The sequence below is a fragment of the Hyla sarda genome, chromosome 5 (assembly GCF_029499605.1).
Source record: "Hyla sarda isolate aHylSar1 chromosome 5, aHylSar1.hap1, whole genome shotgun sequence".
Lineage (NCBI taxonomy): Eukaryota > Metazoa > Chordata > Amphibia > Anura > Hylidae > Hyla > Hyla sarda.
The window spans coordinates 316494173-316515930 of record NC_079193.1 but is presented as its reverse complement, the minus strand read 5'-3'; the positions used below and the strand labels follow the sequence as shown (position 1 = coordinate 316515930).

Below are 21758 nucleotides of genomic sequence, written 5' to 3'. Positions count from 1 at the left end.
GTCATCAACTGCCGAGCCGAGAAGTTCGTGACGAATCGAATTTACTGTAAGTTCGCTCATCTCTAATGAAAGCGTACATGAAGCCCAAAAGGATAAATCTTCATCTCCGAAAAAAGTCATTAGTCAGGTGCGGACTGAGCAGGCGGACACAGTCCTAGGACCCACCGCTGCCCAGCGTCTACAGTTACTATTACTACTATCACCCCAGTTATGCTATAGCTGTGCTATATGTGTCATACTACTACCCCCATTATGCTATACCAGTGCTGTGTCAGTCATACTACTACTATCACCCCCTTTATGTTATACCAGTTCTATATGTGTCAGTCTATTACTATCGCCCCCATTATGCTCTACCAGTGCCATATATGTCAGTCATACTATTACTACTATAACCCCCACTATACTATAGCAGAGCTTCTACTTGAAGCAACTTATTCCTGCAGCTGGCGGTGAGCAGGTATGACGGCATATTGCCCCAACCACAGTAATACCTGCTGAATGTCAGATGCAAGAAGATGCTGAACAAAGAAGAAGAATACAGTGATCCCTCAACTTACAATGGCCTCAACATACAATAGTTTCAACATACAATGGTCTTTTCTGGACCATTGTAACTTGAAACCAGACTCAACATACAATGTACAGACAGTCCAGATCTGTGAAATGTGCCACAACTGGAGGGACTAACCAATCAGAATGGGCATTTTACTGGTAAATCACCTGTATTACTGAAGTGCATGCACTGACTGGTGTCTGGTAGCACCCCCTACAGTACAGGGAGGAACTACAAGTTCTGTACTACTCCTTACCTGTGCCAGGGTTAGCTGCTCCTTTTGGACACCAAGTAAGGGCGGCTACATTTGGGACACTGTGTGTACTGTATAGGACCCTGAAGAAGCTCCTGTCCTCTACATAAACCATTGTTTCCCAACCAGGGTGCCTCCAGCTGTTGCAAAACTACAATTTGCTGTCCGGGCATGCTGGGAGTTGTAGTTTTGCAACAGCTGGAGGCACCCTGGTTGGGAAACACTGACATAGACAGTGATTTACAGCTCCCAGCAGATCTTTCTTACTTTTATATGTAAGGATTTGCTTTATCTATATTAGTTATCTACTTATTTTTCTTTAATCCTCACTTTTTCCTATTTTTGGATGACATTTTGGTGGCTTCAGAACCAATTACCAGGTTCCCAAAGAGTTATGGCCTCAACATACAATGGTTTCAACATACAATGGTCGTCCTGGAACCAATTAATATTGTAACTTGACTGTAGAGCATTGATAAGACGTCATGTGACATCACCTAATGTCATGTGCAGCGATCAAAAGAAATCCCGGCTCTAACATTTATTTATATATATTTTTTTTTTCCTGGCTTCTAGATTCCGAACAGATTAGTAAAGTCCTGCGGTAATAATAAATGTATTATCTACAGTATCTCACATAAGTGAATACACCCCTCACATTTTTATAAATATTTTTATCTATTCATGAGGTAAACACTAGAAATGACATTCTGTTACACTATAAAGTAGGGAGTCCACAGCCTGTATAACATTGTTTAATGTTTTGTCCCCCAAAATCACTCAACACATAGCCATTAAAGGGGTACTCCGCCCCTAGACATCTTATCCCCTATCCAAAGGATAGGGGATAAGATGCCAGGTTGCAACGGTCCCGCTGCTGGGGACCCCCGGGATCGCCGCTGCGGCACCGCGCTATCATTACTGCACAGAGCGAGTTCGCTCTGCACGTAATGACGGGCAGTACAGGGGGCCGGAGCATCTTTATGTTACGGCTCCGCCCCTTATGACGTCACGGGCCCGCCCCCTCAATATGAGTCTATGAGAGGGGCGTAGCGGTCGCCACACCCCTGCCATAGACTTGTATTAAGGGGGCAGGCTGTGATGTCACAAGAGGCGGAGCCATGACGTCACGCTGCTCCGTCCCCTGTACTGCCCGTCATTACGCAAAGAGAGAACTCTCTTTGTGCTGTAATGATAGCGCGGTGCCGCAGCAGCGATCCCGGGGGTCCCCAGCAGCGGGACCACGACGATCTGACATCTTATCCCCTATCCTTTGAAATAGGAAGGGGACCCCCCCCATTCGTGGTGTTCAGTGGTTTAATGTCAACTACCAAATGTTCCTGTTTTTGTTGCCTTCTTGTGTCAATATTACTTTTCATTCATAGTGTTCTGTTTTAGGCCCCTTTCACACTGTCGTTGCGCCCCGTCAAGAACGTCAGTTAGTCTTTTTTTTTTTTTTTTTTTTTTTTTTTGTGCCTTTATATATCAACTGGCTCCAGAAAGTTAAACAGGTTTGTAAATTACTTCTATTAAAAAATCTTAATCCTTCCAATAATTATCAACTGCTGAAGTGGAGTTGTTTTTTTTCTGTCTGGCAATAGTGCTCTCTGCTGACATCTCTGCTTGTCTTGGGAACTGCACAGAGTAGAAGAGGTTTTCTATGGGATTTGCTTCTACTCTGGACAGTTCCTGAGACAGGTGTCACCAGAGAGCACTTAAACAGAAAAGAACAACTCAACTGCAGCAGCTCATTAGTACTGAAAGGATTAAGATTTTTTAATAAACGTAATTTACAAATCTGTTTAACTTTCTGAAGCCAGTTGAGATATATATATATATATATATATATATATATATATATATATAATATATAATATATATAAAGTATTTTTCCTGGATAACCCCTTTAACGGCCGTTTTAGTGACGGGGCAACAACAGGTCCCGACGACTCCCAATTTACTATTATGGAGTCAGTCTGGCGCCCTTGTTTTTTTTTGACAGGAATAGCGGGGGGGGGGGGGGGGGAGGGGGGGGGGAAAGATGGCACAAGCAGTATTTTTTTCGCCCGCTGTTCTCCCTGGCTCCCCCGACGGACATCACACTACCGTGTCATAAGAGATTTTTAATGGTACTTGGAGTTTAGCTTATAATTCCAGATTGAAAATGAAATATTAGATGCTATGAGCAAGTGGACGAGTGCTCTTTATTTTGTCTTTATCAGATTTCGTACATTATATCCGTTATCTCAGACAATATAAAATATCCAGTCTCTGGATATAGCGGTCTCAGTAAGATGGCGCTGAGCTCAGCATAAAAAATGAGGCTCTTTATGAACGACTCACAAACATTGATCTCACTGAGGCTCCGGAGTCCTCCCTATACTGTGCCAGCAGTGTTGTGTATATATGGTTAACTTTGTATATTACTGGTGACACTGGATATAAATTTGAGAGTAGATTATATTTTATATCTATATATTGATGTGAATAAACTATTGCAGGTTCTAAATCTTTTTATGTAACTACATTTCCCGAAATTACATCTTGAATTATTAATGCAGCCCATTAAAGACATTTGGTTAATGTACGGTATATTGAGATGTTACTTAGTATCACTTTGCACAAATTTTATCGTAATAAAACAACTTTTTTGCTTTTTATTTATAACTTTTTTTTTTTTTTACCATCTTTATTATTTAGAAACGAGGAAATTCCAGCACCACGATCACGGAGTAAAAACGATGCTTTATTATTTCATCAACAGGAACACAGAACACAGTAGAGCTGGGCGGTATGACCAAATATGTGTATCACGGTATTTTTGTAACTTATGGCGCTTCCACGGTATTTCTTTCACCCCCCCCCCCAATCATGTGACCCACCAGCGCTGTTCTGCTTCCCCCCCCCCCAATCATGTGATCCGCCAGCGCTGTTCTGCTCCCCCCCCAATCATGTGACCCGCCAGCGCTGTTCTGCTTCCCCCCCCAATCATGTGACCCGCCAGCGCTGTTCTGCTCCCCCCCCCAATCATGTGACCCGCCAGCGCTGTTCTGCTTCCCCCCCCAATCATGTGACCCGCCAGCGCTGTTCTGCTCCCCCCCCAATTAATTATCAGCCCCAGTGGGGTACTACTCACATATGTCACCCGCAAGCACTGCCCTCCTCCTCTTTGTTGGGGGCCGCTGGAACTCTATACTGTACGCCAACGGCTGTCCGGGCATGCTGGGAGTTGTAGTTTTGCAACAGCTGGAGGTCCGCAGGTTGGATACCACTGCTGTACGCTGTATCGCTATTCCCGAGCTGCAAAAGGTAAACAAAATAAACTTTAACTTACCTACGTCGGCCTTACACTGGAGACGTGAACGTCTGAGAGCCGTCAGCCTATCACCGGCCGTGATAGGCTGAGCCCACTGTCATGTAAGAAGCCGGCCAGAGCTCCTTACATGACAGTGGGCTCAGCCTATCACTGGCCGGGGTAGGACATCGCTGCGGCCGGTGATAGGCTGATGGCTGTCCGCCGTTCCCGCCCCCAGCGTGAGGCCGACGTAGGTAAGTTAAAGTTTATTTTCGTTATCTTTTGCAGCCCGGGCATAGGGATACAGCGTACAGCAGTGGTCTCAAACCTTCGGACCTCCACCTGTTACAAAACTACAACTCCCAGCATGCCTTGACAGCCGTTGGCTGTCCGGGCATGCTGGGAGTTGTAGTTTTGCAATATCTGGAGGTCCGCAGGTTGAAGACCATTGGCGTACAGTATAGAGTTCCATCGCCAGCAGCCCACAACAAATAGGAAGAAGGCAGTGCTTGCGGGTGACACATGTGAGTAGTACCCGGCTGGGCTGATAATTAATTGGGGGGAGCAGAACAGCGCTGGCGGGTAACATGATTTGGGGGGGAGCAGAACAGCGCTGGCGGGTTACATGATTGGGGGGGGGGGGGAGCAGAACAGCGCTGGCAGATAAGATAGGATTAGTTCCCCGATGTGGGGGACAGCGCAGCGCTGGGCTGATCATTCATTCCCAAGGGGGAGGGGCCCAACCGGTATTGCGGTATGGGAAAAATGAATATTGTGCAGCCCAAAAATGTTGGTATTCGGTATGAACCGGTATACCCGCCCAGCCCTAGAACACAGTATGCACGAACCAAAGAGTGACGCGTTTCGCGGGTGTAACCGCCTTAGTTGTACTACCTGCTGTGTTCTGTGTTCCTGTTGATGAAATAATAAAGCAGCTTTCTTACTCGGTGATTGTGGTGCTGGAATTTCCTCTTGTTTCTGGCTTCTCTTTCTTCTTGTTTCTGGCTTCTCTGCTGTCCTCATGCTTCCGTGTACCTGTGACTTGGGGGTGAGCTGGACATTACACAGTGTGTCTCCTCATCTTTATTATTTATTATGGACATATTCTTTCAAATGAATATTTTTTGTAGTGTCCTATTAGCTGGTGATACTACTGGTCTTTTTATTTATTTTTTTGAGGGGGGGGTGCCTAGGGCTAAAGATTTGTTTTTAGGCTGAGTGTCCATAGTTGGATTAGAGCCCCACTATATAGGTGTTTATAAGATACAACTGAAGTAGTAGGTAGAAGATGAAAGGTTATACCCAAATATAATAGTTTCTAATAGTAATATTGCAGTTCTCATTCTGTTTATTTGAGCACACCTGATAGAAATCAGAATTTTTGGTGCACCAGAGCTCACATGATACACTTTAATTTCCTAGTAGATAGAATAGGTCCAAGAAGGATGAAAGACATTTCGTGGGAACCAGCTGCACTTAATATTTCAGCTGTCATTCTGCTGTCATGGCAGAACATTTTAGAATTGACCATTTCATCCGCACTCACTGTTAACCCATTGGTTAAAATCAACAGTGTCAAAGAAGCCACACAAACCCTAGTAGAAGAATGACTGATAATGAACATCTCGGGGAGTGAAACGTGGCGTCATTATAGAATAGCACCTTTTGTTACAAGTCTCTTTTTTCTAAATTCCGCCACCTTAGCATGGCCCTAGTCAATTGTTGTGTGAAGAGAAGCGTGTGACAACTGTATGACAAGGGCTGTTTGTCAGAGACTCCATGGATAGGATGTGCGGAGAACCGCCTGTTACTACACACTGCACCCAAGAGTACTTTTATTACTATGTGGCTCTGAGATTTGTATAGTTGATACTGGACTATTTATAGAGGAGTCTTCCTGCATTGCACCGCCTGGTTATTCAGTTCCATCGCTCTTGAATCTGTTCCTGTGCATTTGTATTGCTGTTGCAATTAACTGTTGATTCTTATCCTAACCAAGGCCTTGTTCTTAGCCCTTTGCATACTTTGTCTGGTACTTACTTGTAGTAATACTCGCTTGCTCCGATATTACTACAGCAGGAAACTTGTCAGGTTTTCCTTGCAGTCTTCCCCCTCTTAGGCCTCTTTCACACCCCATGATCCCCGTCATGCTCTTTTGAGTATCTGTTATCATCAGTTGCAGTCAGTTATGATTATAGTCCTTTATTTTCATGAGACAAAAGACGGTGCATTTTTCTCCCTTCAAATCTAATAGACATTTAACGGCTGTTAAATTTTTTTTTTACATTGAAAGGGTTAAAATTTACAGACAATAATGAATTATAATGGATAAAGTAACGTATCATAATGGATGGCCAATGTCTGGTATTCTAACAGAATGGCCGTTAAAATTACGGACATTGGCCATCCGTTATGATCTGTTGTGATCAGTTGTTTTATCTGTTTATTCATGAGCTGTTATTGACAAATAATACGGGGTAGTAACGGGCAGGATCATGACAGTAGTGTGAAACTTATAGTCTGCATTAAATACATTTGTCATCACAAATGACCTATAATCTACAATCAGAAAATGAAAAAGAGAATGTATCAGTGTCTGGTATTTATTTGTAAGAAGTGTGTGTGTATGTGTATATATAAATATATATATATATATATATATATATATATATATATATATATATATATATGTGTGTGTGTATATATATAGAAAGAGGGGTAAACTCCAAATGGAAACTACAAAATGGTCAGAGGTCACAGATATAAGGACAAGGCTATATGATGCTCATGAAAAGGCTTTGGCACAATGCGCACAATAAATATAGAACATAGCTGCCCAAATAATTTATAAATAAAAGTATATAAGGAAATAGACTGCACTCTGTGGGGAGATACCTTAACTCAAGCCCCAAACGCACGTTTTCACTCTTCGCTTCGTCACACGCCCCCTGATGAAGCAAAGGGCGAAAACGTGCGTTCAGGGCTTGAGTTAAAGTATCTCCCCGCAGGGTGCAGTCTTATTTCCTTATATACTTTTATTCATACATCATTTGGGCAGCTATGTTCTATATTTATTGTGTGCATTGTGCCAAAGCCTTTTCATGAGCATCATATAGCCGTGCCTTGTCCTTATATCTGTGACCTCTGACCATTTTGTAGTTTCCATTTGGAGTTTACCCCTCTTTCTTTCTGCTGTGATGTCTGCCTTGCCTACCATATGTTTTTAATATTGCGTGTCATTTTTATGTCAATTCAATAAAGTTGGTTTAACCTTTTTGATACGCCCAGAGTTATCAAACTGTGTAAGAGAAAAAGTGGAGAGATTTTTCCACAACAACCAATCACAGCTCAGCTAACGAGCTGTGGTAAAGTGAAAGCTGAGCTGTGATTGGTTACTATAGGAAAATCACTCCACTCTCTCTTACACAGTTTGATAAATCTGGGCCTATGTTATTTTGTGGCCTTGTTGTTTGGTGATGATCTTTGGGTGGCCATAGATAGCACTACATATAGCCATTTAGTTTGGTGCTTACTGGACACCTCTAAAATTAACTGTGACGGCTACTACAAGCAAGGCCTGGCCCCAGAACACAACACCAGCTGAGCCCAGTGAATGCCCACAGCCATCCTTTAAGGATAAGAATAGAGCCAGTGATGGCATACAAGGGCCGGTCAGCTCGGTATCGGTGCCCGTGGATGTGAAATTAAATATTCAAGCACCTATAAAAACGATGTTCTGATCATATATTTTGACTCTAATAAATGTTAATACATGAAGTTTAATCTTTACGCTCACACGTGGACAGTGCCCGGAGCGCTCCTTCTGGTTAATAATAAACTCAATTCTGTTCGATTCCTTCACATTATAATGTGTTAGTATTAATGTCTCGGTAGGGCCAGCAGCTAGAAAGCCTTGACTTTCTATTGTCATGTTCTTCTAACTTGGAGAAGTAGAACCCTGTGATCAGGTTGAGACATTTATATTTATATTATTTTTATCTCTTCAGATCTGCATAGGGTTTCAAATAAACATGGTGATGGATGCCAGTCTCTGGATCAGAGGAAGAGTTTGGAAGGTGAAGATGTTGTGATCTGATGAGACAGAAATGATATTGGACACTGTCAGGTGATTTTACCATGTTCTATGTACAGTATAGAAATCTATATGGTTCATTGTTTTTTGTGAAATATATACAGAACTCTGGTTCATTGCCATATAATGACCATAAAAGCATAGTTTAAGCCAGTGTTTCCAAACCAGGGTGCCTCCAGGTGTTGCAAAACTACAACTCCCAGAATGCCTGGACAGCCAAAGGCTGTCCAGGCATGCTGGGAGTTGTAGTTTTGCAACATCTGGAGGCACCCTGGTTTGGAAACACTGGTTTAAGCTGTGGTAGAACAGAATCCAGATAGGATCCCTTGTAAGTCAATAGAATCCATCACAAAGACATTATATCGGTTGCGACTTATGTCACAAAGGAAGCCAATGTGCTAGTGTGAACAGAGCCTTAGTTGGCTTGTTCTTGAACAGCTTTTCGTACCAACCTTCCCATATATTTTGAATTCGGGTAGAAAACAGACATGGTGCACATCTACAATCTTGTATAATGATCTGATTGCTTCTCAGCATAATATCAAAAACTAACAGGTTGTTAGTATACATTTTTGATCAAAAAGTACAAGCCCACTCGCCACGTCAAGGCCACCTATTCAGAGTGGGTCCCTAACGTCCCGAGCATAAAATGGCGTAGCACTGGGCGGCGACCACCACCGCCGCGACACCAGTTCCCATATATTTGTTTTCATTGGTCTATGCCAGTGCCCTTCAAACTGTGGCCCTCCAAATGTTCAAAAACTATAACACCCAGCATGCCGGACAATTCCCAGCAGGCTCGGACAGCCAACGGCCCCTCCAAATGTTGCAAAACTACATATACTGGGATATGTAGTTTTGCAACATCTGGAGGGGCCACAGTTTGGAGACCACTGGTTTATGGCAATAAGCTTCTGCCAGACACCTGTGGCAGCATCCTGTCTCTCTTGAAAACAAAAGGCTAGGGCATGTTAAAAACCAACACCGCTGTCATTCTTTCCCACAACTTGTGCTGTCAGGAGAGTCCAGGCACCCCATACTTTTTAAATAGTCAGGCCGATCCTGGTAAAATCGGTAGTGTACAGTGTACGCCTACCTTTTATTAACAAGAATAGAATAAAAAGTACAGGTAATCTATTGTAACAGAACCACAAGTTGTCAAATGACAAACACATCTCTGCTACTACTGCTATCTAACTACACTGCTCAAAAAAATAAAGGGAACACTAAGATAAGACATCTTAGATCTGAATGAATAAACTAATCGTATGAAATACTTTCGTCTTTACATAGTTGAATGCGCTGACAACAAAATCACACAAAAATTATCAATGGAAATCAAATTTATCAACCCATAAAGGTCTGGATATGGAGTCACACTCAAAATCAAAGTGGAAAACCACACTACAGGCTGATCCAACTTTATGTAATGTCCTTATAACAAGTCACAATGAGGCTCAGTAGTGTGTGTGGCCTCCACGTGCCCGTATGACCCCCCTACAAAGCCTGGGCATGCTCCTGATGAGGTGGCGGATGGTCTCCTGAGGGATGTCCTCCCAGACCTGGACTAAAGCATCCACCAACTCCTGGACAGTCTGTGGTGCAACGTGGCGTTGGTGGATGGAGCAAGACATGATGTCCCAGATGTGCTCAATTGGATTCTGGTCTGGGGAACGGGAGGACCTGTCCATGGCATCAATGCCTTCCTCTTGCAGGAACTGCTGACACACTCCAGCCACATGAGGTCTAGCATTGTTTTGCATTAGGAGGAACCCAGGGCCAACCGCACCAGCATATGGTCTCACAAGGGGTCTGAGGATCTCATCTCGGTAGCTAATGGCAGTAGACTACCTCTGACAAGCACATGGAGGGCTGTGCGGCCCTCCAAAGAAATGCCACCCCACACCATTACTGACCGACCGCCAAACCGGTCATGCTGGAGGATGTTGCAGGCAGCAGAATGTTCTCCACCGCGTCTCCAGACACTGTCATGTCTGTCACATGTACTCAGTGTGAACCTGCTTTCATCTGTGAAGCGCACAGGGCACCAGTGGCGAATTTGCCAATCTTGGTGTTCTCTGGCAAGTGCCGAACGTCCTGCACAGTGTTGGGCTATAAGCACAACCCCAACCTGTGGACATTGGGCCCTCATACCACCCTCATGGAGTCTGTTTCTGACGGTTTGAGTGGACACATGCACATTTGTGGCCTGCTGAGGTCATTTTGCAGGGCTCTGGCAGTGCTCCTCCTGCTCCTCCTTGCACAAAGGTGGAGGTTGCAGTTCTGCTGCTGGGTTGTTGCCCTCATATAGCCTTATCTACGTCTCCTGATGTACTGGCCTGTCTCCTGGCGCCTCCATGCTCTGGACACTACGCTGACAGACACAGCAAACCTTCTTGCCACAGCTCGCATTGATGTGCCATCCTGGATGAGCTATACTACCTGAGCCACTTGTGTGGGTTGTAGACTCCGTCTCATGCTACCACTAGAGTGAAAGCACCGCCAGCATTCAAAAGTGACCAAAACATCAGCCAGGAAGCATAGGAACTGAGAAGCAGTCTGTGGTCACCACCTGCAGAACCACTCCTTTATTGGGGGTGTCTTGCTAATTGCCTATCATTTCCACCTGTTGTCTGTTCCATTTGCACAACAGCATGTGAAATTGATTGTCAATCAGTGTTGCTTCCTGAGTGGACAGTGTGATTTCAAAGAAGTGTCATTGACTTGGAGTTACGTTGTGTTGTTTAAGTGTTACCTTTATTTTTTGAGCAGTGTATAATGCAGTAACGTGTGACTGATATGTAGCGAGCTCTTTTTGTGTTGACCGGTATAAATGATAGATACAGAACTCTTACTACACTTGAGGCAGGCGGATTGCAGTTCAATGCCAAAAGTATGATACGGATCTATATACAGCATAGAAACTTCAAGTGGCTGAAATAGAGCTTCTTTAAATGGGCACTGTCAGATACAAAAACTTTTGATGTTGTAAAGCATGCAAAAACCAATAGAAATGTTTCAGTATTTCATACTGAATAGCCCAGTCAAACAACTGCCCCCGTGCCTACTTGGACACATACTAGTCCTGCTGTGTCCATGCGTCATCACCTATGTCATGGACACACTTCCTTGATTGACAGCTGTGAGTGCAGGGCTCAGAGCTGGAGGAAAAATCCTCACACTGTCATCTTGTGTCCCGCTACTGTCAGTGAGGACAAGCTGGAAATTGTAGTTTTGCTAATGCTATGGGAGATGTGAGCAGACAGCATACTGAGGGAGGGGTGGAGACCTGCACAGTGAGGACACGCCCCCCTCCCTTTGAGAGGAATTCAGACTGGTGAGCTAAATTAAAAGTGTAATAAAAAAAAAAATAAAGGTTCTAGACACATAAAAATTAGATGTACATGGTCAGGATTAGGTACTGAGTGATGTATTAAAAAAAATGTTTTTTTGGTCAGATCTGACGGGTACACTTTAAGATTTCTACACGTTTTAGATCTTCAATACTATAAGCAGTCGGGTTACACTCTTGGATATAGTGGTGCATTGGCTGCCTGATCATCAATACAAAGAGTACCGTAGGTGTCCGCCTGCCTTACATATGTAAAGAGCTTGTAGATTTTAGGGAATTGCAAAAAAAAATAAATAAATAAATAAATAAATAAAATATATATATATATATATATATATATATATATATATATATATATATGTATAATAATAATTTCCTAGTACATTACCATTGGGAACACTCACTGAAAATGAGCCCCGATAGGTAAAAAAAAAAGGCAAAAAATGTTAATCGGAAGAATGCAAATGTCTTGAGATTGTTAAACTATTGAGGTGTGAATGAAATGACTTTAATAGTCCGTCGGGTTGTGAAATCCTTTGCATTAGTAGATGGCTGAATAGTGAGTACAGTTCTGTTTTAGCTGGAAGGCGCACGCATTTATACACATTTGGTGAATCTGGGTCAGAGTGTTTAGTTGAGTAAGCTGCATACTGTACATTATCCAGATTCACCTCCAGCTAAAAGGCTTTTTCCAGTGTAATTTCTGACTTCAATCAAAACCTTGGAATACAGGGAGTACTTACTAAATGGACTATTTTAGCTGTAGAAGTTCACATTGCATTAGAGGCTCAGTTTAAACCAATGTTTTCCGACCAGTGCGCCTCCAGCTGTTGAAAAACTACAATTCCCAGCATGCCCGGACAGCCTTTGGCTGTCCGGGCATGCTGGGAGTTGTAGTTTTGCAACAGCTGGAGGCACACTTGGCTGGGAAACACTGTTTTAGAACCTTTATTCTATCACAGAAACCAGTGGCCCCATTATGAGTTAAAGGAGTCCATCAGGCGCCCCTTGATGTTCATCACGTGAGGGATCATTCACAACTTGAATGTGGTTTTCCACGAAGCACACAAAAAAAAATGAATAATAATAATAATAATTAAAAAATACTCAATGCAGATGTCAATAGTGGTTTTGTAAAATTGCCTAAAAGAACGGTCTTTGTTGCCAATAGCATCCAATCAGAGTGCAGCTTTCCTTACTTACTCTTTTCCAAAAAATAAAAGCTGCTCTGTGATTGGTTACATAAATCTGTCCCAATGTTAGGTTTTTGGAACTTCCCTTGAGACTCCAAAGTTGTGCAGTTCTGTAAAAGAAGAAACTTGTGTGTATTTCTTTATGCCTCTACTTCCATACAGATTCACACGGAAGGAGATTTATCAAGCTCTGTAGTTTTTTTGTTTGCGGATAAAAGTCGCACGTACTTGCGCATGTGCGACTTTTCTATACATGCTGCAACTTTTTATTTTTCCTTATTGAAAAAGCACATTTCTGAAATCTGCTCACGTAGTAATTTTTTTTCTTTTTTTTTACCTTGCAGTGGTCATGCATCTCCATTTAAAAGTTGCATGTGTATTCCAGGTCCAACCTGGCTTACAGAAAGTACATACGTCTGCAGAAAAGGACATTAACACCCACTTTAACAACTGTTCTTGTTCTGCATCATGAAACAAAGCTACTACATTAATGTTAATTATAGAACAAATTAATTATATAACTAATAACTATAAATTTTAAGGTTGAAAATACACACTGCACACCTTGTTAATTTTAGGACACGTACATGCTGGCGTACCCACTAAATTTTAAAATGAATGTTGTGTTAAAATACAATAAGAATAAGAATTTTTACAGACTACGTAAATAACCTTTCCTTAAAAAAAAAAAAGAAACATCCATAGTAACACAGCTTCATGCACATTTTGGGGAGGGTAACTTACCGAGCCAGTTAATTTTTTTTGTCACTTCACTATTGTTTATGTGCCTGCTGATGCTGCGCTGTCTTCCTTCCTGACGTAAACTCCGGCCTCAGCGCAGCGACGCAAGACTCCACCCACCAACGTCCCAAAATGCGGGCTCAAAATTAAACAAAAAAGCCTTCAGAGTACAGATATTCATGGTGCAGCATAGTATGTAGTGCTGGGCGATATAACGGTTCATACAGAATACCGCTTTTTTTTATTCTGTACGATATTAATTTTTCATATACCGCATTACCGGCCGGGCCCCTTCGAATGAATGAATTATCAGCCGCAGCGGCTGTCCCCCACATCGCTGTACTCCCAGTCTTCCTGTGAGAATTTTACATATTCCTGTGCCCGGGCTGCAAAAACAAAATGAACTTTGACTCCATTTTCTACGTTCCCCCGTTGCTCCGGTATCTGCCTCACTGTTCTCCGCTGCAATCTTCATGCTGCTTCCTGGGGATGGGAACGTCACAGACCCGTCAGCATATCACCGGCCGCAGCGATCTCCCGCCTCGGCTGGTGATAGGCTGAGCACACTGTCATGTACGGAGCCTGCCGGCTCCTTACATGACAGTGCGCTCAACCTATCAACGGCTGAAGCAGGAAATAGCTGCGGCCGGTGATACGCTGACGGCTCTTTACTAATATTATGTTTTTAATATTTTTTCATTTCTGAGGAGGGTGGATGGGTTGTTGTGGGATAGTTGGAGTGCAGCTATTTAGTGCCAGGCAGGCCAGTCAGGGTGTCACTCGATGCAGTACTGTGCCTGGGTGCAACCGCATTCTCTGCAACAGCTATAGTTACGTCCCATTTGGATAGTTTGTTGGGTAGTAGTAATCCCAGTTTTCTCCAATATTGCTAAAGCCACCAACTGCAGACAAATACTTTTGTGACTTAATGTTCTAGAGTTACATGGGTCTATGTCTGCTTCTGTACATGCTCCTGTGTATAGGGGTTATCCCAAAATTTTTACTTATCGCCTAGTCACTGGATGTTCAATGAGGGGCCCACTACTGGGGCCCTTGCCGAAGAGGAATGTACCTTAACATGTTCTTCCTCCGCTCCATTCAGACTTTATGGGATTTCTGAAGATTAGCAAAGTACAGCAATGAACTATCTTCAAATGTCCCTAGAGAGAAAATGGAGTGAAGGCCAAGCATGCACATTGCTGTTCCATTCACTCCAGGGGCCAAGGGAGCTCTGTTTTGTTTTTTAGTGGGGGTCCAAACTGTTGAACCCTTTCAATTTTAGGCTGCATTCACATTGTTTAGGGCATGCGGCAACCGGATCCGGTGGGAGACTTTGAATACCAGCTGCTGCCATATCGCTACCGGACCCATGCCCTACCCATGCCTATTCATTTCAATGATCCTGATGGAATCAGCAAGTGACTACAGATAATTTTTGAACTGTATAGTTTTGTTTTTTCCCCAATCAAAAAACTTGGGTCACCTGCAGTTTTCAGTCTGGCAACAAAAACGTATATGGTTCAAAAAGTTACCTAACCGGAGTCACTAGACTCTGTCCAGCTTATTGGAAAGAATTGGAGTACAGCATGGGTCCGGTGGGGATACAGCAGCAGTCAGTTTTCAAATTTTCTCCCATATGCCCGAAACGTGATGTGAATACAGCCTTAAAGGGGTTTGACAGAGTTAATAAAAAGTCTACTTTTTACTTATTAAACAGCACCACTCTTGTCCATAGGATGTGCCTGATACTGCGCCTCAGCCTCATTCATTGAACCTCTATAATGCCGTTCTTATGCTAAACAGATATAGAACGTAGAAACTGAACACCCTCGGATATATATCTGCAGTCATAAACAACAAATTGGTATTGAAATCTCTCCCTCCAGTTGCGGAGGTTATTGCAATTCTTTGATAATTTACATAATTGACCCTCATGCTATGAATATTGACAGGCGGAAGTATTAACAATCCCCGTTTTCCCATTTTCTACAGTAGTTGAAATGATTTCTTCTGTATGAATGTAAATGTATTCCAGTCCTTGGGTAACAACTGTCAGACCAGATAATAAATGTGATTTACAACATTACATCCATATGCAGTTTATGCTCCTGGAACAAATCCGCAGGATTTTTTTTTATAGCAGATAATGTCGTTTTGCACTAAATAATATGTTCCATACTTTTGTTTTGCTTGAATTCTGGAAGAGTATCGCTTTTGTGATAACACCTGCTGTTCCTCATATTGTCCATGATGAGCAAGATTGTTTTATCCCTCAGGCTATTCCAATTTTGACATAAGTCGGTAATAAGTTCTGTGATAACATAAATTAAAGGGATTGTATTAGGAAGACCACCCCTGTCCATATGTCCTAGAGCGCAATGTTTTCCAACCTGTGACTCTTCATGTGTTTATAAAACTTCAACTCCCATCATGTCTTCACAGCCTAAAGCAATCCTAAAGGGGCACTGTATTAGAGTATGTGGACATCATAGAGTCCCCCACCCAGGTCCTCCCTCTATTTAACCCCTTAAGGACCAAGGTCATTTTGGCCTTAAGGACCAGATCATTATTTGCACATCTGACCACTGTCAATTTAAGCATTATAACTCTGGGATGCTTTTACTTATGAATTTAATTCATTGAATTCCGAGATTGTTTTATGGTGACATATTCTACTTTATCATAATGGTAAATTTTCGTCAATACTTGCATCATTTCTTGGTGAACAATTCCAAAATTTCATAAAAAATTTGAAAATTTTGCATTTTTCTAACTTTGAAGCACTCTGCTTGTGAGGAAAATAAACATACCAAATAAAATATATATTGATTCACATCTACAATATGTCTACTTTATGTTTGCATCATAAAGTTGACATGTTTTTCTTTTGGAAGACACCAGAGGGCTTCAAAGTTCAGCAACAATTTTCCAATTTTTCACTCAATTTTCAAAATCTGAATTTTCCAGGGACCAGTTCAGTTTTGAAGTGGATTTGAGGGGGTCTTCATATTAGAAATACCCCATAAATGACCCCATTATAAAAACTGCACCCCTCAAAGCATAAAAATGACATTCAGAAAGTTTGTTCTAAATATATGTTCTAGGTGTTTCACAAAATTCAAAATCTCAAGTTTTTTACACTAACATGTTCTTGTAGACACAGTTTTTGAATTTTTACAAGGGGTAAAAGGAGAAAATGCCCCCCAAAATGTGTAACCCAATTTCTCTCAAAGAAGGAAAGAAATACCTCATATGTGAACGCATAGTGCTCTCTGGTTGCACTGGAGGTCTCAAAAGCGAGGAAGCAACAATGGGATTTTGGAGAGTGAATGGTTTCATAACAGCAAAAAAAAAAAAAAAAAACACATGGCATACTATTTTGGAAACTACACCCCTCAAGGCACATAAGAAGGGGTACAGTGAGCCTTAATACCCCACAGGTTTTTGATGAATTTTTGTTAAATTCGAATGTGTAAATGAAAACAAAATAGTTTCTTCACTAAAATGCATTTCCCCCCCCAAATTTACCATTTTTTCAAGAGGTAATAGGAGAAAATGCCCCCCAAAATTTGTAACCCCATTTCTTCTAAGTATAGAAATACCCCATTATGTGAATGTAAAATGCTCTGCTGGCGCACAACAATGCTCAGAAGATAAGGAGTCACATTTGGCTTTTTGAAAGCAAATTTTGCTGAAATGTTTTTTTGGGGGGCATGACACATTTAAGAAGCCCCTATGGTTCCATAACAGCAAAAAAAATCCACATGGCATAGTATTTTGGAAACTACACCCCTCAAGGCACTTAACAAGGGGTACAGTGAGCCTTAACACCCCAGTGAGCCTTAACTTTTAGTTAAAGTCAGATGTGTAATCTTTACTAGAGGTTATAGGAGAAAATGCCCCCCCAAAATTTGTAACCCTATTTCTCCTGCCCACATGTGACCCCCTTTTGGAAACTACACCCCTCACAGAATGTGATAAGGGGTGCAGTGAGCATTTACACCCCACTGGTGTTTGACAGACTATTGGAACAGTGGACAGAGCACTTTACGTCCACATATGGGGTATTTATATACTCATAAGAAATTGTGTTACAAATTTTGGGGGGCTTTTTTCCTATTACCCCTTGTGAAAATAAAACATTTGGGAGAACACCAGCATTTTTGTGAAAAATACAAATTTTTCATTTTCAACGAAAATTCTTCAAACACCTTTGTGGTGTTAAGGCTCACTATACCCCTTGTTACATTCCGTGAGGGATGTAGTTTCCAAAATGGGGTCATATGTGGGTGTTTTATGTCAGAACCGCTGTAAAGATCAGCCACCCCTGTTCAAATCACCTCAAATGTACATGGCGCTCTCACTCCTGAGCCTTGTTGTGCGCCCGCAGAGCATTTTACGTCCACATATGGGGTATTTCCGTAGTCAGGAGAAATTGCATTACAAAAGTATGGGGCAACACCAGCAAGTTAGTGTAAAAAATTTACATTTTTTTTACAATAACATGCTGGAGTAGACCCCAACTCTACCTTTTCATAAGGGATAAAAGGAGAAAAAGACCCCCAAAATTTGTTAGGCAATTTCTTCCGAGTACGGAAGTACCCCATATGTGGCCCTTAACTGTTGTCTTGAAATACAACAGGGCTCCGAAGTGAGAGAGCGCCATGTGTATTTGAGGACTAAATTAGGGATTGCATAGGGGTGGACATTGGGAATCGCTGGCGTAGAATACCCCTAACAGGGTGCCTCCAGCTGTTGCAAAACTCCCAGCATGCCTGTCCGGTAATACTGGGAGTTGTTGTTTTGCAACAGCTGTAGGCTCCGTTTTGGAAACAGTGCCGAACCTGATTTTTTTCATTTTTATTGTGTAGGGGTATGTGTATATGTAGTGTTTTACCCTTTATTTGGTGTACTATAGTGTAGTGTTTTTAGGGTACATTCACACGGGTAGGGGTTCACAGTGAGTTTCCATCCTGCATCCAGCTGTTGCAAAACTACAACTCCCAGCATGCCCTTTGGCTGTCCGTGCATGCTGGGGGTTGTAGTTATGCAACAGCTGTAGGCACAGTGGCTGCAAAACACAGAGTTTGTTACTTAACTCAGTGTTTCCCCACCCGTGTGCCTAAAGCTGTTGCAAAACTATAACTCCCAGCATGCATGGTCTGTCAGTGGGAGTTATAGTTTTGCAACAGCTGGAGGCACATGGTTTGGGAAACACTGAGTTAGGAAACAGACAATGTTTCACCACCAGTGTGCCTCCAGTTGTTGCAAAACTACAACTCCCAGCATTCCCAGACTGGCAAAGGGCATGCTGGGAGTTTTAGTTTTGCAACAACTGGAGGAGAACAGTTTGGAGACCACTGTGTAGTGGTCTCCAAACTGTAGCCCTCCAGATGTTGCAAGACTTCAACTCCAAGCATGCCCAGACTGCCCAGGCATGCTGGGAGTTGTAGTTTGGCAACATCTGAAGGGCCAGATGTTACAGAACTACAACTCCCAGCATGTCTGGACTGTCTGGGCATGCTGAGAGTTGTAGTTTTGCAACATCTAGAAGAGCACAGATTGGAGACCACTGCACAGTGGTCTCCAAACTGTGGCTCTCCAGATGTTGCAAAACTACAACTCCCAGCATTCTCGGACAGCCAATGCTGTCTGGGCATGCTGGGAGTTATAGTTTTGAAACTCCTAGAAGCAGCAGTGAAGATCACTTTACAGCCCGATCACAGTGATCGCTGACCAGGACCATCCACAGATGGTCCTTGTGGGGCAGGGGTGAGGTTTGCATAAGTTGTCCCCCGCTGGTGCCAGTTAACTTGTGCGATGTCGGGTTAACTGAATGACATATAAACGTCATGATGTGCGAACTACCAGCATAACATGACGTTTGTATAAGTCATTCTGCGGGAAGGGGTTAAGTGGCCACCAAACCGTATCACTCCAAATGTTGCAGAACAGCCTTTGGCTGTCCGGGCATACTGGGAGTTGTAGTTTTGCAACATCTGGAGGTCCACACTTTGGCGACCACTGCTCTATTTACTAGAAGCTCCAGCAGTCCCAAGAAGGGTCATTCATTTATTGGTGGTAAAACTACATTCCTCCTACAAAACGGATTGCTGTGGCTTCTCTTATAAAAATCAGCCAGTTGCTAGGAGTGCCAGGAACCACTTTTTTTTTCCCAGGGACTGCATTGCGAAAGGGGGATGTCCCTACTACAATGAATTCTTAAAAAATGTGACTTTTTATGATGTGAACAGGGCCTTATACTAGTTAAAGGTGTACTTCCGGGGATAATTGTAATTTTTTTGCTATGCCCAGGCTGCTGGAATAAAAATAAAAATCTTCAACTTACTTTACTCTATTTCCCTGGTGCCACTGGAATCTGTCTCCTTTTGGTGCCCGACATGTCACACTGTGCTCAGCTATCGATGGCCACAGCAATGTCCCACCTCGGCTGTTTTTTATTTTTTTATTTTTTTTATTTTATCTTAGAGCCGAGGAACGTGCTTTTGAATCACCCAAAATGCAAGAAAAAGTGCAAACGTGTTACACTAAAAAAACGTGCACAGAGGATGCGGTCTATCGCACGCCCTTCTACAAAAGGAGAGAGGCCCCCAACAAACCTTACCCTTCGCCTCCGGACCAAAAGGTACCTGCGAGGTTCCAGGTTCGATGTCCCTTTTCGCCGAAGCTACTAAGGGACCACAAAAGCTGGGTCACAGAAAAGTAGTGTGAAGATTCCAGTATAAGGGTATGTTCACACTGAGGAATTGGAGAGGAATTTCCACGAGTAATTCTGCTCGCTTTTTCCTCTCCAATTCATTCAGCAGTGAAAATCCCCATAGAGCTGTACAGAATTTCTGCCCCTCAGTTCACACTGAGAAATTTCCTCAAGCAGAATTCTGACGAGGAAGTCTGTTCCGCTAGAAGAACATGTTCTTTCTTTCAGGCGGAATCAGCGTCTTACTCCCATAGAGATCAATGTTAATTTTTTTTTTTTTTCAGTCAGAATCATTTCCACGTGGAATTGGATGGATATATATATATATTATACTCTTCTCCTCCTCCGCTTGAAATTTTCATTTCCGAGTGTGGAATTCCTCTCAAAATCCGTGCCAATTCCGCGCGAAATCTGTGAGTTCTTGTGGAAAAGTAACAATATTTTGAGGCAGAAAACTTCTGCTTGATTTCCGCCCCAATTCCTCAGTGTGAACATACCCTAATGGAATCTTCACACCTTATACCCCACCATACACAGCTTTAAAAATGTGCAGTTAAATCACTATGCTAAGTAATATTTACCTGTCTGTTAGTTTGGCTGATAATCCCTAGTCAGGTTTTAAGGTTTTTTCATGTAATGCGACTTTTTTGTAAGTCAAAAATCGCTTTTTGCTTTGATAAGCAAGATTTAATTTTTTTGCTTAGGGCACTGCACAATCAAAAAGTCACAGAAAAAAGAGAGTAGTCGCACTTGCGACTTTTTTGCGACAATTTTAAGCAAAAAAAAATCTACTAAATGCTTTAATAAATGTCCCCCAAAATCACCAGGAAGTCCGTTCATGGGGATTAATGATATAAAAGTTATAGATTATAGGGTAACCGCCACAAATGAGATTTAGTAAGGCTGGTGAGTCACACAGCATTTTTTTTACGCAGTAGTTTTTATGGCACTTTATTGGTGTTTTTTTTAGCCAAAGCCAAGAGATGATTCGCAATTAATGGGACATGCAAAAAAAAATGACTTCTATTTCTCTTTTCTGCTGGATCCACTTTTGCAATGGTTCAAAAAGCTGCATCAAAAACCTGTGTGTGTGATTCCAGCCTTAGGGTAGGGTCACAAATGCCATATTTTGCTGTGTATTATCTGCTGCGTATTTTTCTACCCATTGAAGTCAAAGGGTAGAACAATTAGCTTCAGAAAATACGGAGCAAAATATGGCATCTGTGACCCTACCCTAAGGGTATGTTCACACGGTAGGAAAATGTGTGGAATGTCCACCTGGAAAACAATGGTGGACATTCCACATATTTGACAGTCATCTAAAAAATGCCCTGTCTTATAAATGGCAATGCATTTCTGAGCAAAGTCCACAAAAAGAGAAGACAAGTCTATTCTTTCTGCGGATGATGGAATCAGGATTTCCACAGCAGAAACATCTGCAGAAATTCCACCATGTGCACAGTGCAGCAGAATCCCATTGAAATCAATTGGACTCTGCTGGAGTGGAAAATCTGTGCATAATATTCCGTCAGTGTACATTCCGCTGTGTAAACATAC

General features: G+C 42.4%; 1 protein-coding gene across 6 annotated transcripts in view; it reads left to right on the top strand.

Moving 5' to 3' along the window:
• PAG1 (phosphoprotein membrane anchor with glycosphingolipid microdomains 1) overlaps window positions 1-21758 on the top strand; it is a 264608-nt gene that overhangs the window by 139438 nt on the left and 103412 nt on the right. For all 6 annotated transcript variants that reach the window (XM_056522227.1, XM_056522222.1, XM_056522220.1 and 3 more), the window contains one exon: window positions 8112-8230. The gene's annotated coding sequence lies outside the window, so the exon portion shown is untranslated. The remainder of the gene's footprint in view (window positions 1-8111; window positions 8231-21758) is intronic.